A 24,254-nucleotide genomic window follows, 5' to 3' on the forward strand; every position below is an offset into this window, starting at 1 on the left:
GTTACCGTATTAAACACCCACATTATCATATGTCTCTGTAATACTTATTGATACTTATTGATACACGTGAAATGTGGCTGTATATCAATTCAGATTAAGAGGAGAATTGGAAGGTTGATACTCCAGTCATCTTTCATCATTTGGAAATAATCTGTGGAAGCTTTTGTGAGGATTATATGTGCTCTTCATTGTCTGGAAGAGAGCACAGAAGGTAAGTGAGAGAAAGCAGCCGCCTTCCATCTGCTTTTGGTTCACTTGGGCAAGATTTTGAAAAAGTCAGTGAGGTAACGTTGTGGATGCTTTTGAATGCTAGGCTGAAGAATTTGTTTTGAAAGGTGTAATTGGAAGTACATATTCTAATATTTTTTGCATGTCTATAGGGTTATACTCACACATGTATTTGCTTATGATTGAGATGGACATGCTCTAGGTACCATTCATGTGAAAGGTCAGGAGATTCCTTCTCAGCTCTTTGTACCTAGCATTATGCACCTGCATAGACTCCTTGTCCATCTGTGGCTGCTGTAACTATTTTCAGAGCTTTGCACCATAATCTCTCTAGATGCCTGTGTTTTCATCAACACAGTGAAAGGCTGGACTAGGTTTTTAAGCTCCTCCCAGCTTAAAAGTTTATTCCTGTGCTTGAGGTATTCTGCTCTTCCCTGTGGTCAGACACAGTGGGCTTGGCTCCATTTAGCACTTAGAGACAAAATCCATACCAGGTGGTCAGATGCCTTCTTTGGGGGACATGTAAATATATGTGGGTATTTGTCATTCTATATTCCCCTTTAACTTTGGAAAATGTGGTGTCTTTATTGAATAAGCTTCAGATGTTCAACCCTTTTTGCAAATATTGGACTTATTTCAGCACAGGGAATCTGACTTCTGTTTGCTTTGTTAGTCACATAAGAAGCAATGTCTTGTCCAAAACAGATTGTAGAATCAGAATATTTTTTAGCCACACCCCACCCAATTGTGTATTTAAAACTATTTTTATCCTGGGAGTTTACTTGTAGCTGTTTGAAGTGACTAGGCTGTGGCTTTAAGATAAAAAACCCATTCCACTTAAAAACAGAGAGCCTGCTCTTTAGACTTGGTAACCTAAGTGATTTTTTAATATCAAAGATGAATGATGTTTTTACACACCTAACATTTAGCTGCTGTTAAGCTTGCCTATTTATTTTCACTTCCCAAGGTCATTCATTAATTCACCAAATATCACTGGAGTAGCACTTATGTGTCAGGCGCGAGATAGAAACTAGATGAAAAATGGATAGCCTTTACAGTGTTTGAACAGTGGTTCTCAACTTCTTTCCCTACACACACAGTCCTGAGGGATATGACAGAATTTCTTCAATCTTTGAGGTTAAGATAGAGCTGCTTCAGAGACTCTGTTTTGAAGAAGTTCTTCAGGAGCTCATGATGGATTCCTAAGTTGGAATATGTGAGTCTGATCTCAGTGTTCTGTTCTCATGGCAGCGTATTACTATTAGCTACATAATTTTTGTTGTTTTGTTCATATGGTTTCTGACTCTATTACAGAGAATCTGTGTTACATAGAAGTAGAGAGAATAGTTACAATGCATGCCTGTGAGCCCCCTCCAGAGCCAGGTTCAAGCAACCAAGGTCAAGACCGCTGGCTCACAAAACACCTGAACATTTCCCAAGGAACAGTACAAGCCAGCTCTGGGGAACATGCAGAGAAGTCTGGCTTCTGTTACTGCCGTATCCACCCTGTATTTTACCTCCTTCTAAAAGTAACATTTTTAAAAACAATTTTTAGATCTATCCCATTATTTAGAAATAGATTATATATTTAAATATGTATATTCATTCATATCCCTTTCCAGTTTCTTAGCTAAATGTCATCATAATATACGTACTTTTAGTTCTGCTTCTTTTTATGTAACCGTTGATCTTGGAGATCATTATGTAAGGATGGTCCACATTTCTTTTCTTTTTTTTAAAGATTTTATTTATTTATTTTTAGACAGAGGAGAAGGGAGGGAAAAAGAAGGAGAGAGACACATTAATGCGTGATCGCCTGTTGAGTGCCCCCTAATGGGACCTGGACCTCAACCCAGGCATGTGCCCTGACTGGGAATTGAACCAGTGACTCTTTGCTTCACAGTCCATGACTCAGTCCACTGAGCCCCACCAGCCAGGGCTCCACATTTCTTTATACAGCTACATAGTACTCCACTGTATCACTGTGCCACAGTTTTTTTTTTTCAACCTTTTTCTCTGTTGGTGATCATCTGTATTATATCCTGTCTTTTGCTAATACAAATACTACTACAGTGAATAACTTTGTATGTGTATATATTTTTGCCTGAATGTCTTTGAGAGAGATTCTTACAACTTGGAATCCTCAGTTAAAGATAAATGCGTGTGTAACTTTGTTATATGTCATTAAATTCACCCCCACAGGCGTTGTCTTATTTTGCATTTCTACTAGTATTGCGTGACAGTGTCTGTTCCTCTGCAGTCTCCCCAGTTGGCTATGTTGTTAGATTTTTGCCCATTTTTGAGGTAAAAATTGGAATTGTGATCTAGTTATAATTTCATTCTTCTTGCTAAGCATGTGGTAGAGCACCTTCTCATAGAGCTCAGACCATATTTCTAGTCCACTTTTCTTATGCATTCTATATCTTAGGAATATGAACCTCTTTTCTGTGAGAGTCTATATATTTTTCCCAGTTTGTCATTTGTCTTTTTAGTTTGCTTATAAGGTTTTTTTTAAATGCAACATTCTCCAGTAAGATACATAAATTCTTGGTTCAGAATATTATTGTTCTTTTATAGACTCAGAGCTGTAAGGGACATTAAAGGTCACTTAGATGAATCATTTCATTCTTCAGATGAGGAAACTAGTTTCTCTGTTAGGAATGTCTCATTCCCTAATGTTTAATCAAGTAAAACTTCTCAAGTGAAGAGCTGTTGGTGAGAGAGCTCAAGGAGGGAAAACACGACCACGCCAATGTGTTCATCTCCTTACCCAGGCAGGAAACTGATTTTCCTGCTCTTCTGATCCTTCCGTCTTTTAGCAGTGGAAATGGAAAAAGTGCTCAGTTTAATTAGGGCACTCGGAGACCCACAGCTTCCACCACCTAGCTATACCTCATTCCTCTTGAAAAAGTGTTAAAAGAACATTCGTGGGTGCTATTACAGAGCCCAGCAGCTAAAAATGATCTGTTTGTGTAAATAGTCTAATGTGGTTTAGTGGTAAGATACCTGCTGAAGGTTTGAAAGGAGAAATTCATGCGCAAAAACAGGTGTCTATGAAAACCCCTGACACTTCAGGCCAGGTCAAGAAAAACTGAGAGTCATTTAAAAATGTTGAGCAAGGGCTTTGTATTCTGTTTTCTATTCCACATAAACTGCTCCATTACTTAAAGAATTCATAGTTTTGTCCCCCAGGTGCTTAATGGCATCATTGTCTTTCCATAGTAACCTGCCCAGTTAAAAATATAGAGCCTCTTGTCTCCTTGACCTAAAATCTTCAAGGATCTTGGCCACCCAACAGGTTCTCAGCCATTTAAACAAATTCCTACTCTATTTACAATTTCAGCTTTCACGTGCAATCACTCTCTGCTAAGCAGGAAGGAGATGTTACATACAGTTAAAGTGTTGATTGGGGATGTCACAGGAGTGACACTTTTTGTTTCATTCTCTAAGCATGATAGTTTACATCAGAACAACTCCATGATTGCCACCTACCTATGAGGTATGAAGACCTAGAGGGTACAAAGCACAGTTCTTGCAGGTGGCAACACAGATCACCAAGAAACTCACCCTCGAGAATGATGCTCATGCAGCTGTTAACTTACTCACATTAACGATTAAAATATACCCCAGAGTTTTCAACTTAAATAATGCTGGGTCTTAGTCTACTTAATATTTGATCCCCTAAATTGGGAAACATTAATGTATGATCCTTAACTTCAGATAGTTTGATGGTTCTTAAAAAAAGATAGCAAGCTTTTATGAATGATTTATAATTTCATTTCTCTTTTAATATATCCTAGGTAACCTTTGACCTACTTCCAGTGCTAATATTTCTTTAGATTTAATATGTTAAAAATAAGTCAACTTTGAGGACTTCTGGTCAAGATGGAGGCATAAATAGACACACTTTACCTCCTCACACAAGCCTAGAGAGAATTACAACCAGATCTCAAAACAAGTGACACCCAGAACCATCAGAAAATTGAGCTGTATGGAAGTCCAACAACCAAGGACTTAAAGAAGCCACATTCATCCACATCGGTAGGAGGGGCAGACTTGGAGATGAGCAGAGAGGCACAGAGATGAGATGTGGCACAGAGAGGCAGCAGTGATGGTGGGAGAATGGGCAGTCCCACATTCATGTATGGTGGATAAAAATCAGGAGGGATACCTTGGGAGTGAGCGGTCTCAGCCCCAGGCCAGACCACACAGCCCAGGGTTCTAGTGCCAGGAAGATAAATCCTCATAACTGGTAAAAACCAGTGGAGGTTGGCTGTAAAAACCAGTGGAAGTTGGGGCAGCGGAAGAAACTCCCAGATTTTCAGGAGACCCTTTCAGGAGACACAAAGCTACCCACTCTGGGATTCACCACCTGGGCAATAGCAGAAAGGGTGCCAGTCACATACAGGAAGTGGGTGAAGTGACTGGAAATGGAGCACATAATGGGCAAACCTCCAGAAGCCAGGCAGTGGCATTGTCACCTCTCTGAGCCCTCCTCCACACAGAGCCATGAAACAGTGAAGCAGGTTGCTCCACACTGTCAATTACCTAAGGCTCTGCCCCACACAATTTACAGGTGTCTTTTCTACAATAGGCCACACTACTAAGACCCCCATTAGTAGCAGAGTCAAAGCAGTTCTACCTAATATACAGAAACAAACACAGGGAGGTTGCCAAATTGAGGAGACAAAGAAATATGACCCAAATGAAAGAACAGAACAAAATCCCAGAAAAAAAACTAAGTGAAACAGAGATAACCAACCTATCACATGCAGAGTTCAAAACACTGGTGATCAGGATGCTCAAAGAACTCATTGAGTACAGCAGCAACATAAAGGAAGACATGACAGTTACCCTAAGTGACATAAAGAAAAATCTGCAAGGAACCAACAGCGGAGGGGAGGAAGCTAGGATTCAAATCAACAATTTGGAACATAAGGAAGAAATAAGTATTCAACCAGAACAGCAGAAGAAAACAATTAAAAAAAAGAGGATAGTATAAGGAACCTCTAGGATATCTCCAAATGTACCACTATCCAAGTGCCAGAAGGAGAAGAGGAAGAGCAAGAAATTGAAAATTTATTTGAAAAAATAATGAAAGAAAATTTCTCTAATTTGGCAAAGAAAATAGACATACAAGTCCAGGAAGCACAGAGAGTCTCAAACAAGATATATATGAAGAGGCCCACTCCAAGACACTTCATAATTAACATGTCAAAAATTAAAGATAAAGAGAGAACCTTAAAAGCAGCAAGAAAAAAAGCAGAGCATTACCTACAAAAGAGTTCCCTTAATAATATCCTCTGATTTCTCAAAAGAAATTTTGCAGGCAAGAAGGGACTGGCAAGAAGTATTCAAAGGACCTACAACCTAGACTACTGTATCTAGCAAAGCTATCATTCAGAATTGAAGGGCAGATAAAGTGCTTCCCAGACATGGTAAAGCTAAAGGAGTTCATCATCAAGCCCTAATTATATGAAATGTTAAAGGGACTTATCTAAGAAAAAGAAGATAATCAAAACTATGAACAGTAAAATGATAACAAATTCACAACTATCAACAACTGAATCTAAAAATACAAACTAAGCAAACGACTGTAACAGGACAAAGTCATACATACACAGATCATTTGGAGGGTTGTCGGCTGGAAGAAGGAAGTGGGAGAGTCAGGGGAAAGGTTCAGGGATTAAGGATCATAAATGGTAGGTACAAAATAGACAGAGGGGTATGAAGAATAGTATAGGAAATGGAGAAACCAAAGAACTTATGTTCAGGACCCATGGACATGACCTCAGGGGGTTGATTGCTGGAAGGAAAGGGGGTACTTGGGCTACATCCATATCTTGGCAACTGTAACTAATGCTGCAATGAATATAGAGGTACTTATGTTCTTTCTAATTAGTGTTCTGGGTTCCTTTGGATATATTCCCAGAAGGGGGATTGCTGGGTCAAAATGCAGATCCATTTTTAATTTTTTGAGGTAACTCAATATTGCTTTCCACAGTTACTGTACCGATCTTCACTCCCACCAACAGTGCAAAAGGGTTCATTCTCCTTTCTCCATCCTTGCCCCCACTTGTTTGTTGCATTATTGATGACAGCCATTCTGACAGGTATGAGATGGTATCTCATTGTGGTTTTAATGTGCATTTCTCTGATGATTGGTGACATTGAGCATATTTCCATATGTGTGTTGACCATCTGTATGTCCTCTTTGGCGAGTGTCTATTCAGTCCTTTGCCCATTTTTCAGTTGGATTGTTTGTTTCACTTTTATAATCAGTTAATATTCAACAGAGGAAGCAAGCACAGATAGTTTATTCAGTAAGTGGTGTTGGGAAATTTGGACAGATATGTGCAGAAAAATGAAATTAGACCACCTTCTTACATCACACACAGTAATAAATTAAAAATGGATTAAAGACTTAAATGTTAGACCCAAAACTATAAAAAATTGTAGAAAAAAAAACATAGGCAGCCGAAACTGAAACATTGCTTGTAGCAATATTTTATCAGATATATCTCCCCAGGCAAGGGAAACAAAAGAAAAAATAAGCATATAGGACTACATCAAACTAAAAAGCTTTTGCACAGTAAAGGATAACATAAAGAGACAACCCACACAATGGGAGAACATATTCACCAATACATCTGATAAGGGGTTAATACCCAAAATTTATAAAGAACTTTTAAAAGCTACCAGGTATTTTTAAATACTCTTTTGTTCAATTTACCCTGATTGTTATGTAAATTAATCAACTAATGTTCCATCCCTCATCAGCTGTGGCTGAAATGTTAATAAACTTTCTCAGGGTAGGAACACCTCCTGTGCTCTTCTGACCACCTCACGCCCGGCTCCGTTTCTGCCTTACATCATGGCTTTCTGCAATTTCCAATAACTAGGGTCCCTTTTTTCAGCAATTAAAATTAGGAATACTTTGATACATATATAGCATATATAATTATTTTCTATGGAAAGCAAAGAATATTAATACAAAGAACATATATGTATCTGCTACTCAGGTTAAGAAAACTACATTACGCCTACTTTCTGAAGCCCCTTCTCTGTGTCCCTACTTAGAAAACTCGGATGAATTTAGCGTCTATTCCCTCTGTCTTACACCCTTCCACATCTCATTCCCCCCCCAAACACACATGTGTGTGTATCCCATAATGACTTCTTATTGCATGTTCTTCCATTTCATTTAAAAGAATTATATTGTGTGTGTTTTTGCAGTTTGCTTTTTTGATGCAAAATTATGTTTTTGAGATTTACCCATATTGATTTCTGTGGCTATTGTTTATTCATTTTTTTGCTGCTATGTAGTTTTCCATGATATGAGTATATCAGAATTTGTTTATCTGCTGATGGATATTTAGCTTAGTTTTATTTAACTCTTTATTGGAGTTTCCAACAGGGGACTGTTTCCATTTGAGGATTATGATCAGCATTTAATCACTGAAAAACCTTGTACAGAGTCCTGATTGTTTCAGTAAGTGATTTTCTGAGAAAAATATGGTAATTGAGAGATGCTTCTAGTCTAGAAAATATATAGAAATTTCCCTTTTCAAGAAAATTTTGAAGTTATTTGGATGAAATCTCTCCAAAAGATTCATTACCTCTTATTTTAGTTCATAGTTTATTTGCAGTGCATAATATAAATGTAATTGATGCCAGATATTTTATTCTTACTCCTTTTATATACAGAAAACTTTTGTGGGGGCTACATGGATACCCTTTCTAAAATATGAAACTAATATTAGTATAGTTCATAGGTGTTCCGTTTTATTTTTCAGAATTTGTGGGACCACTATTAGTAATTTAATTTTTAAAGGCCAGAATATCACAAACTCTGTTTTATTAGACAACAAGTTTTTCTCTTTTTTTATAAAAGCTTAAAAAACCCACAACTTGTTACCTGAACATATTCTTTTAAAAAAAAGTAGTAGAGGTTGCATTGAATCAAAAATACTTATTTTTAGTCACATGAAAACCAAAACCACGTACAACCCAATTTGGCTTCTAAAATCATATTCTATTTGGTCTCAGATTACATAATATTTTATATGTCATCAATGCTCCTTCCACTCTTAAAACATATTAAATCAGCCTGTAACACACTTCTGCTATTTTGTTAAAATTGGTTGGAATCTGAAAGTAAACACGAACGGGAAAATGAGATCCTTTATTTATAGTATGTGATGGACTCCTGAGTTTCGTGCTCAGAGTAAGAAAAGTCTTCACAGACCCAGACATTTTGGTAGAAGTATAACTCAAGAGGGTTTTGGCAGTGGCTTGTAGGTAAGCAGGAGCGAATCAGCGAAGTAAATTTATAGTATTCTTCCCATGTCAAAGAATAGAAGTCGGCACTGCTTTCCTTGTTTCTTTCCATTACTTGTTAACTGTCTTCTTCAGACTGAAGATGCAAGCTGCTGTTCCCAGCTCTGAGACATTTTCCTGTTCTAAAGGCCTTTGTTCTCCATGTTTGTTTGTTCACCAGTGCCACTGTGAGTCTGTGGAGACCAAGCAGATGTCCCCAAACACCTGTGTTAACTGTTCTCTGTGTTTTATGGTGGGAAAAGATGGTGATGATAATAGCATAGACATTTGGGTTTATATCTTATTTGGAAAAGGCCATGGTTCTATCATATACATTTTGATATTACCATGAAATTGTTGGAGACAGGATTTTGGTTTTTGAGTAACATTTAAAAGTAATATGAAAATATCTGATACTTATATTAAATTTGACTCTAGCATGGCTAATATTTGAAGGAATTGTCACCAACATAGATAGCATTAGAAAGATTAGTGCTATATTTTTCCACTTTTAATTTTTTGTTCAGAATGAATCTTTTGTTACTTATAGTTTTTTTCCCCCATAAAAACTGCCAAGTCGCAGCTATCCTTTTGCCACAGTTAAGGAATGGGAATGTGCCATTTTTTAAAGCTATTGATAGACATTTTGCAGTGCCACGTATGAGGTCTGTCCAGAATGTATGCAGCCATGCAATATGAAAAACAGAGACATTTATTTAAAAAGATACAAGATACAAGAATCATTGTACACAGAACAATGATGCTCATTGTTCTGTGTACAATGTTCAGTCCCCTTCAAAGCATACTCTTTGGGACCTCACACAGTTCTCTCAGTCACCATCAGTTGCCCCATCATATTTTCCTGAATCTCATCGACAGTCTGAAATCTCTTCCCTTTCAAAGTTTATTTTAGTTTTGGGAAAAGCCAGAAGGTCCAGGGCACCAAATCTGGGCTGTTAGGGGGATGAGTCACCTGGGTGATTTGGTATTTTGCCAAAAAACTCTGCATGAGACACAATGCATAAGTGGGTATGTTATTATGATAAAGCTGCCAGTTACCAGTTGCCCATAGCTGTGGCCTTCTGACAAAACTGAATAGTTTCTATGGAGAAATGTTCAAGCTTAACACAAAATCTGATGCAGATGTGTTGCTCTACTTGCTCAGTCATTTTGAATGTGACAGCCACACAGTACACATGCTCACCAGGTGAAGTCCACCGCACCCACTGACTAGTACAGTGAAGTTGTCATTGTTCATACATGCACATTCCAGCCCACTCTCCTTGGCTGCTAGGTTACGTTGATATCACACAAATTTTTCTCTTTATATTCACAATAATTGGACATTTTCAGACAAACCTCATATTTGCATATATAAATATATATATATTACAGCAAGTGATCATTTTATGGATAAGCCTAGGAAATAAGCCACTCAAAAATGAGCTGTAGTAATTAATTTTATTTTAATAAAATCAAGAAAGGTTATTACTAAGTGTCATGAACCACAACATGGTTGAATTTGTAGTGGTGTTTGGTTGGGATGTGTTTTCTCTGTTAGGAATGTCTTAAGCCTTTTTATAACCTTTGAAAAAAATATAGAGAGATTAGGAGCTTTTAAATTATGATTTTCACATAAATTTATATGGTCATTTGATTTTCTTATAATTAGGATATCCAGAGTACAGTACTACTGGTAATGGCCATCCTGTATTTGAATATTTGAACTTCTATAGCTTTATATAGTTGGAGGTTTTTTAATAATAGGAAATAGGAAAAATTACATTATTCTTATTACAACATTAAGATGTAAAGGAGAACACCAGCTTTCATTCACATTACACTGAGCTGCTAAATATGTTTCTTGAACTCGTTTTTCCTAGTTTTCCATATTACTTTAAATGTGATTTTAAATATAGAACTCAAATATTTGGATGTATTTAAATTAACCTTGATTTGCAATAAGCTGGTAAATGGCCTATTGCAAACAGACTTTGGATGACTGTTTCTTAGACATTACAACAGCAATGTGATCTTCAAGAGGATGGGGTATAACAAGAAAGCCAGAGTGGTGAGTCCACCATGTGTCCCTGATGACTTTGAGCTAGTTCACCATATCCCAGCCACAAATATGCATGCGAGGAGAATGAAACCTCTGTTTGACACAGAGTTCAAAATGAGACTACTTAAAACAGATCTTAGACCAATAGATAGCACTGACCATTCTCTGCACAAACTTTGTTGAAAGTTATTGGATTTGTTTTAAAATGTGTTAGTTGCCAGCTGTTTGGGACAGGATCTGAGACAAAAGAATTCACCTGGAGTATAATGCTGACTGTTCTGAGTGAATGAATGTAGACATCCTGAGATTTGAGTTCAGTATGTGGTTAAAAGGGAATCAAGCAAATAAATAAGTTATCCAGGCTGCAGTAAAACATTGGCTGTTTTCAGTATGTGGCATCAGCCTGTAATTCTAGATAGCTTGTTAAGTGGACTCGATCATACTTGACCCACCAACTTGAAATAAAAGGGGGAAGAAGGAATTTCTTTGAAGCTCCATGGCATAAGTAATTAATTGGAGTTGCTTCACTCAAGATGGGAGAAAGAAATCCTTTTGGATTAAACCAAGGAAAATTCTCAGCTGGTTGGAAACTTTCTCCTAAAAAAAGGAAGTATGTACCAAGGCTGTGGAGAAGGGTGGGTGAATTAACAAGAGTTAGGACGAGGAGAAATATTTTTTATCTGTATCTTACAGTTTTTTCTATAATTATGACACAACATATTTCTTAAGCTTTTATGTACTGCACAGTCTTTCTGATTTACATTGTTTAAAAATGATAGCACTAAAACTGAATAGAAAGGCCAGAAATAGAACCAAAGGCACTGGTAAATTTAGTATATGATAAGATAGTATTTCAGATCAGTGAAAAATGGATTACTTAACAAATGGTGTTTGACCAATGGATATTCATTTGAAAAAAATTAAGTTGTGCACACACATCTAACACCAAAACAAATTCCACAGAGATCAAAGATTTGAGCATTAAAAACGAAAAAGAATGGATAAAATTGCCATTAGCAAATGTGAGAGAAATATATATTTGTTTAATCCTGGAGTCAGAAAGCCTTTCTAAGTATGATCCCAAACCGAGAAACCATAAGAGAAAAGATGTATGAATGGGAGAAGATTAAAAACATTCTGCATATAAGGAAAAATACCAGCAAACTGAAAGACAAATGACAAAATGGGAGAAAAATTTCCAATTCATATAATAGACAAGGTGCTAATAGTCTTACTATGTAAAAGAGTTTCTTGAAAAAAAGTATTAAAAAAAATAACCCAGTTGAATAACGGGCAAAGGAAATAAACAGTTAACAGAAAAGGAATTATAAACAGCTTTAAACTTATGCAAAAATGTACACTTTCATTTATAATGAGAAAGTGCAAGTAGAAACTGCTGCAGGAAGTGTCAGTGCAAACTTTAAAAATTTTAAATGTGCATGGCCTTTGCCCAGGAATTCTATCTTTGAGAATTTATCCTACAGATATAATTGCATGTATGGAGATAATGTGTATACAGGGTTATTCTTTACACCATTGTTTATAATAGCAAAAGAAGAAAACTTCTTTAATAAGGACTAAGTACATTTTCATACATATGTATAGTGGAACATTAAGGAATCACTCAAAAATTGGTGCCACCTTGCCCTGGCCATTGTGGCTCATTTGGTTGGAGTGCCATCTCGTACACTGAAAGGTCACAGGTTTGATTCCAAGTCAGGGCACATACCTAGGTTGCGGGCTTAGTCCCCAGTGGAGCGCATGTGGAAGGCAACCGATGGGTGTTTCTCTCACATTACTATTTCTCCCTCTCCTTCTCTCTCCCCACACCCTCCCTTCCACTCTCTCGCCCCCTCAGGTGAGGATTTAAAAAAAAGCTGGAGGTACCTTATTATAGACTAATATGAAAGGCCCTCCAAATATATTTAGTAGAAAAAAATGTGTCTGGAATGGAGTATACGGTAAACAGCACTTATGTAACATACACACAATGGTATATGTAACACAGGACATCCTGTACAGTTTGTGTAAGATAGTAAGAAGCAGTTGCCTTTTGGGAGGGCAATTACCAGGTAGGAGCGTGAGGAATGGGATGGGAAGGAGGCTGGCTTTTCATTGTATGCTAGTCTTTACCCTAAGGTTGTAACATGTACAAGTATAATCTGTTCCAAAATACATCATATAAAAAGACAAAAAGCAAAAGAGAAGAGAATGTAGCATTTGGTTTCCATTGTAGTTTATCATACATGCCCTCCAAGGATTGCCTGCTTTTCTGAGCATTAGAATATAGGGATGAACAACTATCATCCTAAAGTTTAGTTCATATTTTTTTAGCTAATACTACTGAATCTTGCATTGCCTTAGGACTGTCATTGTATATCATTTTGCATTATACTCAAAATATGGACAAGTTAATAGAAGTATTAATGATAGCAGAGTTATTATATGTATTTTTTCAGTACACCAATTTTTTTGTTAAGGAAGAAATGGCTGAAAGTTGGATAGTTTATATAAGAAAATCATTATTAACTAAAATTTGATTTTTTTTGTTTTTCTTAATGGAAAAGAAACAATTGTGCAAAATAATATTTAGTGTTAAGATATACATAAGTGGCCAGGCTGGTGTGTCACAGTGGAGTGAGTGCTGGCCTGTGAACCAAAGGGTCACTGGTTTGACTCCCAGTCAGGACACATACCTGGGTTACAGGCCAGGTCCCCAGGAGGGGGTGTGCGAGAGGCAACCACACACTGATATTTCTCTCCCTCTCTTTCTCCCTCCCTTCCCCTCTCTCTAAAAATGAATAAATAAAACCTGTTAAAAAAAGATATACATAAGTATAGTCGCTTATTTTTTTTTAACATACTTTGAGTGGCAGTCATTTATAGGCAGTCATTTCTATATGTATATCAAAATGAAAGCATGACAGGGAAAATACAAATCCAGTCAAAAAATATTTTTGGCAATAGATGCTATATAACACTGATTTATAAGTTAAGTTTATTTTTTTAAGATGTGTTTATCACTAGAACATACTAAAATTTAAGTCATGGAAATTGACATTGCTGCTGCTGAAACTTTCCTAGACATTTGACTTTTTAGCCTAATTCCTGTGTTTCTTAAATTTTTCTTTCTTTATTATGAGACAGGTACATAAGCCATGGATAAACACAGGTGGACAGTAAACCAACAAAGTTCTCCAAATATATTTTGTCTGGCAGGACATTTTGGGGTAATTGCACACTTGGTTCAGAATTTGAAGGTGTAGGTGATATTATTAGCAATTTCAACACAATTTAAATTACTCAGTGAGTTCTAAATGTTAAAATAAGAACTTTTTCATAATTAGTAGCTTAAGTCACTGTTTTCATAATTGTAGAATTTCAGAGCAGAGTAAGCCATTTCTACATACTAACTTAAGCTTCTTCCCACTGTGTATGACAGGAAATTGAATAGACAGTGTGTTTCTTTACTAGACTAACTCTGCATTTTTAGGGTGATAATCCTTTAAATTATTTTCTTGCCAGTATTAACGGAACACTGACCTGTTCAAATATTACTCCAGCAGGATAAATAAGTTGGGTCTGAGATGGAGCTTTCCACGCAGTAGTGTTTGAATGGGGAAGTGTATAGCACTGTTGCTTTTAACAAAGGTGAACCAAAGGGCAGCTGTCGAAAAGCGTAGGTAGACTTAAAATTGGAGAAAGTTTTTTTCCAAAAGTGCCCCATTGCCTAGTGCAGACACTGAATTTAAAAAGGAAATAAATACCTAATTGAACTTAATGTTTGTGCACCCAATCAGTGTAGAGATTGGGGTAGAACTGTTGAATCTGGAATTTCCATGTAAAATAAGTTGTGAAAGAATTACAGAATCAGAGAGCTTGAAAATTCTTAGAGATCTTTTTGGCCAATCTCCTTTAAAGATGAGGAAATTGAAGACAAATTTGAATAACACAAAGAGTCAGGATTGATTCATGGCCTTTTTCTAAACTCCTCAGGTAGGTCCAGTCAAATGTGATGATACAGTATTTCACCTTTATTCCCAATGATAGTTCCCTTTGAGGATCGCCCCATATTCTTGTTGAAGACCTGAAAGAAAGTTTGTGGGCCATGAAAGATGAGACTTCCAGGCTAGGTCATACAGTTTTGTAGGCCCTGGTCTGGTCTTCTACAAGGGCAGTGCGAGGCCAGGCCCTACAGAAGTGATGTAATTAGAAGTGTGCTTTTAAAAGATTACTTTGGAGAATTAGGAGATCAGTTAAGAAAGTGGTGTTTTGGACTAGAAAGATGTAGTGGAGATGGAGTGAGGTAGTTAGGGAAGAGTAATATTTTAAACATTTTACTAATTACTAGAGATTGGGGCATTAATTTAGCAATATTTGGTAAGCTTGCTTTTGTTTGATGTCGCTTGCTATTGTTGCTCTCTGTCATATATTCTCATTGTTTAATATAATATCTGAATGTAGGGAAACTGAAGAGTCTTGGAGTTTTATACATGTTTATAGTCGATATCATATGTAATGAGTTTGGGAATATCACTTAAAATTATATGTAATGTATACAGTGTTATATTTGGATATTACATGTTTGATTGGCATTTTAGTTTTATTAACTGTTTCAGATTGTATGATTTTATGACATATTAGTGAATAAGATTACATTTGACATTTTATGGCACTCGAAAATGTCAATTGAAATCTCGATGTCTCTGGATTTACACATCGTTTTGATATTGTTTATGGATTAGAATGCGCAGCTCCTACCTGCAGTTTGTCCCTGATGTCATCTGCTCAGCCCTTTATTTTGCCTCTGTCCAGTTACTGTACCCACCTGCGCACGGCCTTCAGTGACTGACCCTCGCTCTTCTGTCCCCTTCTCTCTGCCTTGTGAAGGATGCTCATATCAGACCAGCGTGCCTGCCATTGAACATGTCACTCATCTTAAACCCCATTCCTATATGCACAGACATTTTTACTGTGCATATTTCTCTTGCCTAATAACACAGGAAGAAAAAGGAAGTTTTCAACTTACACTGTTTTTGGTTTACACCCTCCAAATTACCATGTGATTAAAAGGCATTTGTAAAGCAAAATTTTACTTCATTCATTCATTCATTCATTCATTCATTCATAATTAAGCATTGAAATAATTAAGCATTTCTGTGCTATTTGTTAAGTTTACTAATATGGGACTATTAAATTTAAATAATTTTATGTGGTCTCTTGGTACGCTTTTAAGTTCACAAAGTCATCAAGATAACAGTGCACAATGAGAAATGTGATGTTGGGTGGTTAAATATAGGGTTAGGTTTATAGATAATATGTTGAAAACCATTAGTTTTTATTTCTACTTCCTGTTTATAATGGGAATAAAATCTGTCCATTTTAGTTTTTCTATACTAAATACTAGCTTTAAATAAAACTTTAAATTTTAAAAAGCACAAACAAAATACTAGAGCCTTTAAATATTAACAGCTCTTTTATTTTATTATTGAGACATTTATAAGCTGATCATTTTGTCTCATCAGATATTCTTTTGTTTCTGGAGCACCAGTATGTTTATTTTGGCTTCTAAGGCTTTAGAAGGACATGTTGTTTGGGGAGCAATTGATGCCAACTTTATTAAAAACACCTCTTGTATTTTACTAAGCTACTTCTTTGACTAAGATGCAGGGTTACAGTGACCTACTTGATTCTTGTACACCACTCCTTACAAAGGAGAAAGAGAAATGGAAATTTTGAAGGAGATGGAGTTTGTGAGGTTTGTATTTCATAGTCTACTCTAAAAGGAAGCACTGTGTTCATTTTCATTATACTTTCAGTACAGTTGACTTCTGAAATGCAAATGTTGAACTACTTTGAAGATTCAAGAGTTTGAAATGAGAATATGAGATTGGGAAATGAAGGAGCTATTTGATTCTTTTTCATATGTTAGTGATTGGAGTTTTAACACTGTAAAGTAGCACATGACGGTTGAATAGTCAACTTCTTTTTATTAATACTTCACCTCCCTCTCTTTCATCTTGGCCTCTGCACCATGAAATAGTTCCCTTTGCCTCTTGTTTCAAAAATAGGGGAAAACATTAGATAACAACTTTTTCAATTTCTCTCTCTCCTCTACCTCTAATTTCATCTGGGATGTTGACTATGCATACTATTACCCTGTCAGAGCTCAGGGAGCCTTGCTCTTTCTCCAAGGCAGTCCAGCTCCTGTGTGCTGAGTTCATCCCCATCTATCTCACATGGTGCTTTTAGTCTGACATTTATTCTCCATCCTATCCTTGCCACATCCTCGTGTAAACTGCTTAACATAGTCAAGACTTTGGATGCTATGAACTGAGAAAGGAAACCTTCCTATAGCTCTGTAATTCCTTCTCTTCTCTTTTTCTCTCTCCTTTCACAGCCATACTTCTTGGATAATTGCTCCATATTTTTCTATTTCCTTTTACAACTCCAGTGCTGTTCTTGGCACCCGTCATTAATAAGGTCAACCAGAAACTCCAACTAGGAGTTGGAGTTGCTAGGTCCAGTGATCTATTTTCAGGAGTCACATTATCATTCTTCTAAATGTCTAACTTTATAAATTACTTTCTCAAAACTCACTTTTCTCTTGGCTTTCTTACTACCCCTGTCCCTTGTCTCCTTATCAATTCTGACTTTCTTGTCTTATTCCTTGATTTCTTTCTTTGCTGGTCCCGTGAAAGTTGGAATTCCTGAAGGGCCTGTGTTTGGTTCTCTTCTTTGTACTGCAGGGGCTACTTGGATGGTCACAGTCATTGTCACAACTTTATTCCCCATTTATCTACATGCCAATTTCTCCCTTATCTGGTTTCTACCTAAGATCTCTTGCCTCTTCTCCAGACCCATATTTCCAACACCCTGTTGGAAATTTACTAGATACAGGGAGTTAGGAATCAGGAGACTGTTGCAATCGTCCTGATGTAAAAGATAATGTGGGAGTAAACTCGGGAGTCTCAGAGGGAATAGGGAAGCCAGGTGTTTAGAAACTACAGTAAGGAGGTGGAATCCTCAGAATCTTATATTCCATTTGATTGGGGGAGTGGGACTGAAGGAGTGACTTTCAGGTTTTGAACTTGGTCTATTGAAGGTTTGTGACTGCATTAAGATTTGGGGTACAGAGCCCTGGCTGGTGTAGCTCAGTGGATTGAGTGCAGGCTGCGAACCAAAGTGTCCCAGGTTCGATTTCCAGTTAGTGTACATGCCTGGGTTGCAGGCCATGGCCCCCAGCAACCGCACATTGATGTTTCTCTCTCTCTCTATCTCCCTCCCTTCCCTCTCTAAAAATAAATAAAATAAAATCTTAAAAAAAAAAGATTTGGGGTACAAGAGAATGAGCAGGTCTTTCCAAGATGAGGGTTGTATCTTTGAACATGTAGAGTTGGAAGTATCTGTTTGATGTCAGCTATTTATTTGACCCGTATGAGTATAGCATTTCAGAGAGATCTGGTATGGATAATGGATTTGGAAGGAGCCCATCTATAGGTGGACATTGAAGAAATGGAAGAGAACACTGCACAGGAAGTGAAAAGAAGGCTAATGTCATAGCTTTTTATAAACATTCTGCTCACATTTCCCACCCCTTCTCTAGCCGTTTCTCCCCATCTTCACATGTAAACTTTGTTGTAACCATGGCAAATTAGTCGGTATTCTCTTAATGTGCCACGTTCTCTTTCCGTTGTATTAAAACACATTGATCAGTGTTTTAATCCGCCCTGCCCATCTGGTGAATTTTACACTAGTAAATTTAGCTTAAATAACATCTCCAGGAAGCTGTCATCAGGTGTAAGCATTCCTCCACCTCAGCTCGTACAGAGCTTTATGATAGCACATAGTATATTTTTTTCTGTGACTTAATATATAGCTAGTACCAGTCCCACTGGACTATCTTCTATAGGCTTAAGTTGGCAAGTTTAGGGCCAAATTTACTTACTTGTTAAAGTTATAGAATTTTTGGTAGAATGTTTTATGATTATATGGTTCATTAGACTTATAATAAAAGTAACTTAAAAATTAATGCCTGGCCATGTTAATAATTAAATTTGACTTTTGAAAGGTCCACTAAGAAAATGCTTTTGAGTTCTTGGTTAAGCTCCATGAGCTCACCAGAGTAAAGGACCAGTAAATTTAAACAACCTATAATCCCCCTCCATACTTCTAGTCTTATTTTCATAGTATAATAAAATACAGAGAAATGATAGCTTTATACTTTACCACTAGATGGCTGAATTACATTGTTTTTGAAAAAGAAGTAAAATCTTAATGACTCAAAGTAGCCTAATATGTATCATTTAGTAAAATGTATCTGATGTTTAAATCTGTAACTGTATATATACACATATGTACATATATGCACACACAAATAAATATTTGAATAGACATGTTAATTGGAATTAAGAATTGTTTTTCAAAAACTTGGTAAAAGTTATAACTATGTATGATTTTTGCTTTAATTTATGATGGTATATTTTCATAAGACATATAAAAGGTCAGTATATTTTAAAATTATAATCTCACACAGAATAGCCATACACATCAGCTCTGAAGTTCACAAACACTGTGAGGGTGAATTTAGCTCTGTTAGACAAGTGGTATCTATTGTCAGATGAATGCATTCACTTTATCTTTCAACACAGTTCTGTAGAGTCTGTTCAATTAAAGTTCAAAATGAAACAAAAAGATAATTAAAAAAAATATTTTATTTATTTGTTTTTAGAGAGGGGAAGGGAGAGAGAAGGAGAGGGAGAGACACATCAGTGTGTGCTTGCCTCTCACATGCCCCCCAGTGGGGACCGGGCACATAACCCAGGCATGTGCCCTGACTGGGAATCAAACCGTGGACCCTTTGGTTTGCAGGCCAGAGCTCAATCCACTGAGCCACACCCGCCAGGGCCACTATTTCTTTATTTAAATGTTAAGTTGTAGAATATTTTGTTCCAATTTTTAAATCTCCTTGAATCAACTCTTGGTCATAAATGCCTCTGTTTTTGGTCAGGCTTCAGGAATATATCAGGTTGAACTACACGAATTGCCACTTTCATTTATCAAAAACAGTCAAATGTCAGCAGTTTCATGTAATTCAACCTAACACACAACTTTTTTTTATTTTTTTAGTAATTTTCATTTCTTACATGACTTACAATCAGTTGCAATGACCTAAATAGTTCCTGTCATTTTCAGGCCGTTGAGCTTGGTAAGCAAAGGTTTTGACCTTGACAGGGTTGTTTCTTTACCTCGTCTGTAGGATTTTATGGAGGATAACATGCACAGAAATGCAATCTGGCAAAGTAACCTTCAGGGTGACTAATAGGTCTCAGTAAATGCCAGTGCTTCCAGGTACCATTTCCGTGTAAAGTTATATGTGTTGCGCTCAGAAAATGCAGGGTGCATCTTTTAACCTAGGGTGCACGGTGCATGTCTACAGTGAATATTTCCAGGTTTGTTTTGGTTATATGCTAGTTGAAGTGATTGACCAAAAAGATGTTAAACTGTGGGTCTCAGATAAACATTTCTTTGTAATGTATTTCTCTGCCTTGAAATAGCATTAATGTAACAGTCCAATTTTATTTTGGGGTTCCTAGTGGTAATGTTAACATTTAAAATACAGGATGCAGCACAAATAAAGCCCCTTTTTATGGGCTGGTGATCTATACCAAGTTTGTTAGTACAAAATCATAAGCATGTAATTCTGTAACATAACATCACACTCAAGCACACCATGTGACATTGTAGGTGAAATGTTCAAGTTGCTGTCCATCTCCTGCAAGACAGTCACATACCCTACCGACCACACTCAGTGGAGTGACTTCTGCAGGACCCTGTATAGGACATTTTAAAATAATTGGTAAATTTAATATTGTAGTAAAACTGCAAAGTATTTGAAGTGACGTTTTAGGCTAAGTCAGAAATTGCCACTAAGGCCTCGATCTCTTTCCTTTCCTGTGTGGTAATGCATCCGTGGTCATCCAGTTTCCTCTCAGGGGAGACATGCTTTTTGATCACTTCAGAAGTAAGCAAGGCATTAGTTGTTTACCTTCCTGAACTCTGACAACAGAGTTGCCCAAATATGTACTTTCTTACTACATGTAAGCACCTACACGGGTGCTCTTACCCGTGTTTTGGAACTTTTATGTCAACTGTCTTTTAAGCCTCCCAGCAAAATGTTGATTTTAAAAAAATACACAAAACTTTGTATTTGCTTTAAAAAAAATTGTATTTACTTTTTTTTAATGCTAGGACAGTGAGGTAATATAACGATTTTAAAGTACACTCTTCATGGTGTTTATTTGGTAAACTTACAGGTTAATTTATTTGTGAAACAGAGAAGTCCTCCCTGAGAAATACTTGTCTGTTTTTAATGATGGAATTAAATACTGATTTCTTATTTGTTCTGTTGTATTTCACTCATCAAATGAAAATAAAGTAATGTTTGACTCTGTGTGCCTCAGGATTAATAATTAGAGATACTTATTACAAGAGACATCATATTTCTTCATTTGGTGGTAATATCTTATTAATTAATAATTAACAAGGAAAAATAAATTGTTTTGAGAAAACACAGTATTTCCTTATGAGGTAAAAATAGAAAACCTCATTGAGGAGTTTTTTAAAAAATTACAACTGCATTGTTTTTTACCTGTTTTTACTCCTTGTGCCAAGTTGAAATGAGGCTGTTAGAATAGAACTTCATTTTGACAGAGAGTTTATAGGCTTTATATGTGTCCGACTGAATAGATATTGCACTGAAATATTTCTCCATCTGAATTATTTAAGGGTACAAATATTTAACATGGCTATTCTTTACTAACTTATTCAAACTGCTCCAAGGGACTGGAATAATCTGAGAAAGATAACAATCTTGCTTATTATGACAGTCCATTTAGTTAGCACCTTATGGTATTTGTTTTTATTTTGGGGTTCTTGTCACTCATCAGCACAAGCTCCTTTTCTGAAAGTCAGTGACCCATGCCAGGTCACCTAAGGGACCATGATAATTCAAAATTTGCTCAGGACCATATTTTGAAATTAAATAATATAATACATTAAATTCAGTTTAAGAAATTTGAACATGTCCTTTATAAGGCTGGTGAACAATTTAAAATGACTTTGAATCAATCAAAAATTATAAATCTATTTACCTATCAGTATTCTACCCACCAATGAAAGAATACATGGATAAGGGTGTCTATTACAACACTAATTATGAAAGGAAAAGATTGGAAGTAACATGTTTATTCATCTAAAAGGCTACAAATAAGCTGCAGTGCCTCCACACAAGGAACTAATATGCTTCTCTTTAAAAAAAAGGCTTGGGGGTGTGGGGGGTAGAGAAGGGAAGGGAGAGGAGGGGAAGGAAGCTCTGTACATAGTGACGTGGAGAGATTTCCAAGATAGGTACGTTTTTGTAAAAGCAGGATACAGAACTGTGTATGCATGTTATGCTAACTGTTGTGTAAACAGGAACAGGGGCAGATAAGTATTTATTTAAAAACTGGAAGAATATACAAGAAACTAATAAAAGCAGCTACCTAAAGGCATTGAGGGCTGGGAATAAGCACAAGCTCAGTAACAAACTGTCTCCTGTAATGAAATGTCATGACAGTGGCCAAAATACTCTTATTCTGCCATCTCATAAAACCCTTGAAATTATGTTAGGGTCAATAATATTTGTTTAATTTTTTAAAATAATATTAGTGGCCACTTGTTCCTGATCATCCTTCATATTGAGGAGGAATGAGTAAAATAAGGAATGGTATTTTCCGTTTGTATCTCATTTTTTGTTTAACATTTACTTTCTGTAGTGTTCGCCTTGGTCCCTGTCTTTCCAATTTTCTGGCAAAATTGAGTTTTGATGTTTAAGGTTTGAAAAGAAGTAGTATACACTCTCTGCTTTTCAATCCCAAAATATTTTTAATATAGTTTATTGATTATGGTATTACAGTTGTCCCATTTTCCCCCTTCACTCCCCTCTACCCTGTATACCCTCTCCCACCCGCACTCCTCCCTTTAGTTCATGTCCATGTGTCATAGTTATAAGTTCTTTAGCTTCTACATTTCCCATACTATTCTTGCCCTCCCCCTGTCTATTTTCTACCTACCGTCTATGCTACTTATTCTCTGTACCTTTTCCCCCTCTCTCCTCCTCCCACTCCCCTGTTGCTAATCCTCCATGTGATCTCCATTTCTGTGGTTCTGTTCCTGTTCTACTTGTTTACTTTGTTTGTTTTTCTTTTTGTTTTAGGTGTGGTTGTTAATAATTGTGAGTTTGCTATCATTTTACTATACATGTTTTTTATCTTCTTTTTCTTAGATAAGTCCCTTCAGTCCCCAAGTATTAAAATTAGCTTAATGTAATCTTTTCAAGGACTACCATGCTATGTATACCACAAAGTAGAAAGGAATGTGTCATAAAGAAAACATGGGCAAAGTAAGGGAGGGGAGGTTAATATTTTCTAATGGCAATGGATGAGGAGGACATAAGGAAGCCTTCCTGTAGGCAGTGGTAATTTGGACTTGTCTTAAAAGATAAAGTAGAAGGTGGGCAGGGTGGGGTGGGAGAAGCCAGGTGGGTGACACTGAAGATATTTTTATGATACTTTCATAACATTTGCTTTTACAATTCAGTGTATCTTGAATGACATCACATTTGAAAAGTTTATCAAAGACAAGATAATAAAGATTACATGACAACAACTGTGCTTCAAGTCCTTTCCCGACCCTCACCCCACTTGGCAATCACAACACCACTCTGGACACAGTGCTTTATGTTCCCCTCAGGTCTCCAGTTTATGCCACTAGCTCCCGGTCCATGGAGGAACCATTTACTCCCTGGACAGAAGGGTTGCTGCATCTTTCCTCACCACAATTTATTTAGTGTTCGGATTTCTCTTTGCCAAAGTTCACTCCATAGCACTACTTCCCCTCTAAACAAACAAGACAGGAGAGGGAGCCGAGTCACCTAGGGCTGCAGTTACCTGGATTGTTTGGGGTAGGAATGGGGAAAATAAAACAAAACTGGTATGTATCCCAGATATTTTCTGTCCCAGATATTTTGCCTCTTTCCCCCAATCTCCTGTTTCCTTGATTACCTTGGTATAAGAATGAGGGTCCTCTCCCCCCAATCTCTTAAATTTATTGCAGTGCTCTAAGTTTCTGTAAAACTGTCAAACTGGGTGCGACCAGACAGTTGTTAGTGTAACCTGTTTAGTGGAGCCCTAAACAAATAATGTTTATGGGCTTCCACTCTTGTTTCAATCCTTTGCCCACTGCTAACTTGGAAGCTCAGACGGTGGGAAATGAACTATGGGGACAGGTTCAAAGAGTTGAAACTATGTTGAAAAAGCTGTCTGCCAAAAACCAGTGTTGAAGTCTTAAAATGAAACCATTCTTTTAGATTTGAAAAATAATTAACATGAATTGTTGAAGAGATTTGAGTCCAAAGGGAGATCAAGTACATGTAAAACTGCATTTTTGTGCATTACTCTTTTTTAGTAGACCATAACAGAAAATCACATGAATCCACAAGACAGGGTATCTCCCTATCCTCTCCAAATTTGGGCTCATTTTTTAACAAAACAAATCAAACAGAATGGTGACATATTGGAAATGGTGGAAAGATGAAAGCACACTT

The 24,254-nt window shown here is 36.7% G+C and overlaps 2 protein-coding genes across 3 annotated transcripts in view; one reads left to right on the forward strand and one right to left on the reverse strand.

Annotated features, from left to right (window-relative positions):
- The window catches only part of NT5DC1 (5'-nucleotidase domain containing 1), a 115,090-nt gene that overhangs the window by 24,430 nt on the left and 66,406 nt on the right, over positions 1-24,254 (forward strand). The gene's annotated exons all lie outside the window — the stretch shown is intronic.
- The window catches only part of COL10A1 (collagen type X alpha 1 chain), a 34,894-nt gene that overhangs the window by 9,564 nt on the left and 1,076 nt on the right, over positions 1-24,254 (reverse strand). The window lies entirely within an intron of this gene.

The sequence above is a fragment of the Phyllostomus hastatus genome, unplaced genomic scaffold (assembly GCF_019186645.2).
Source record: "Phyllostomus hastatus isolate PE091 unplaced genomic scaffold, TTU_PhHast_1.1 phas_contig_40, whole genome shotgun sequence".
NCBI lineage: Eukaryota > Metazoa > Chordata > Mammalia > Chiroptera > Phyllostomidae > Phyllostomus > Phyllostomus hastatus.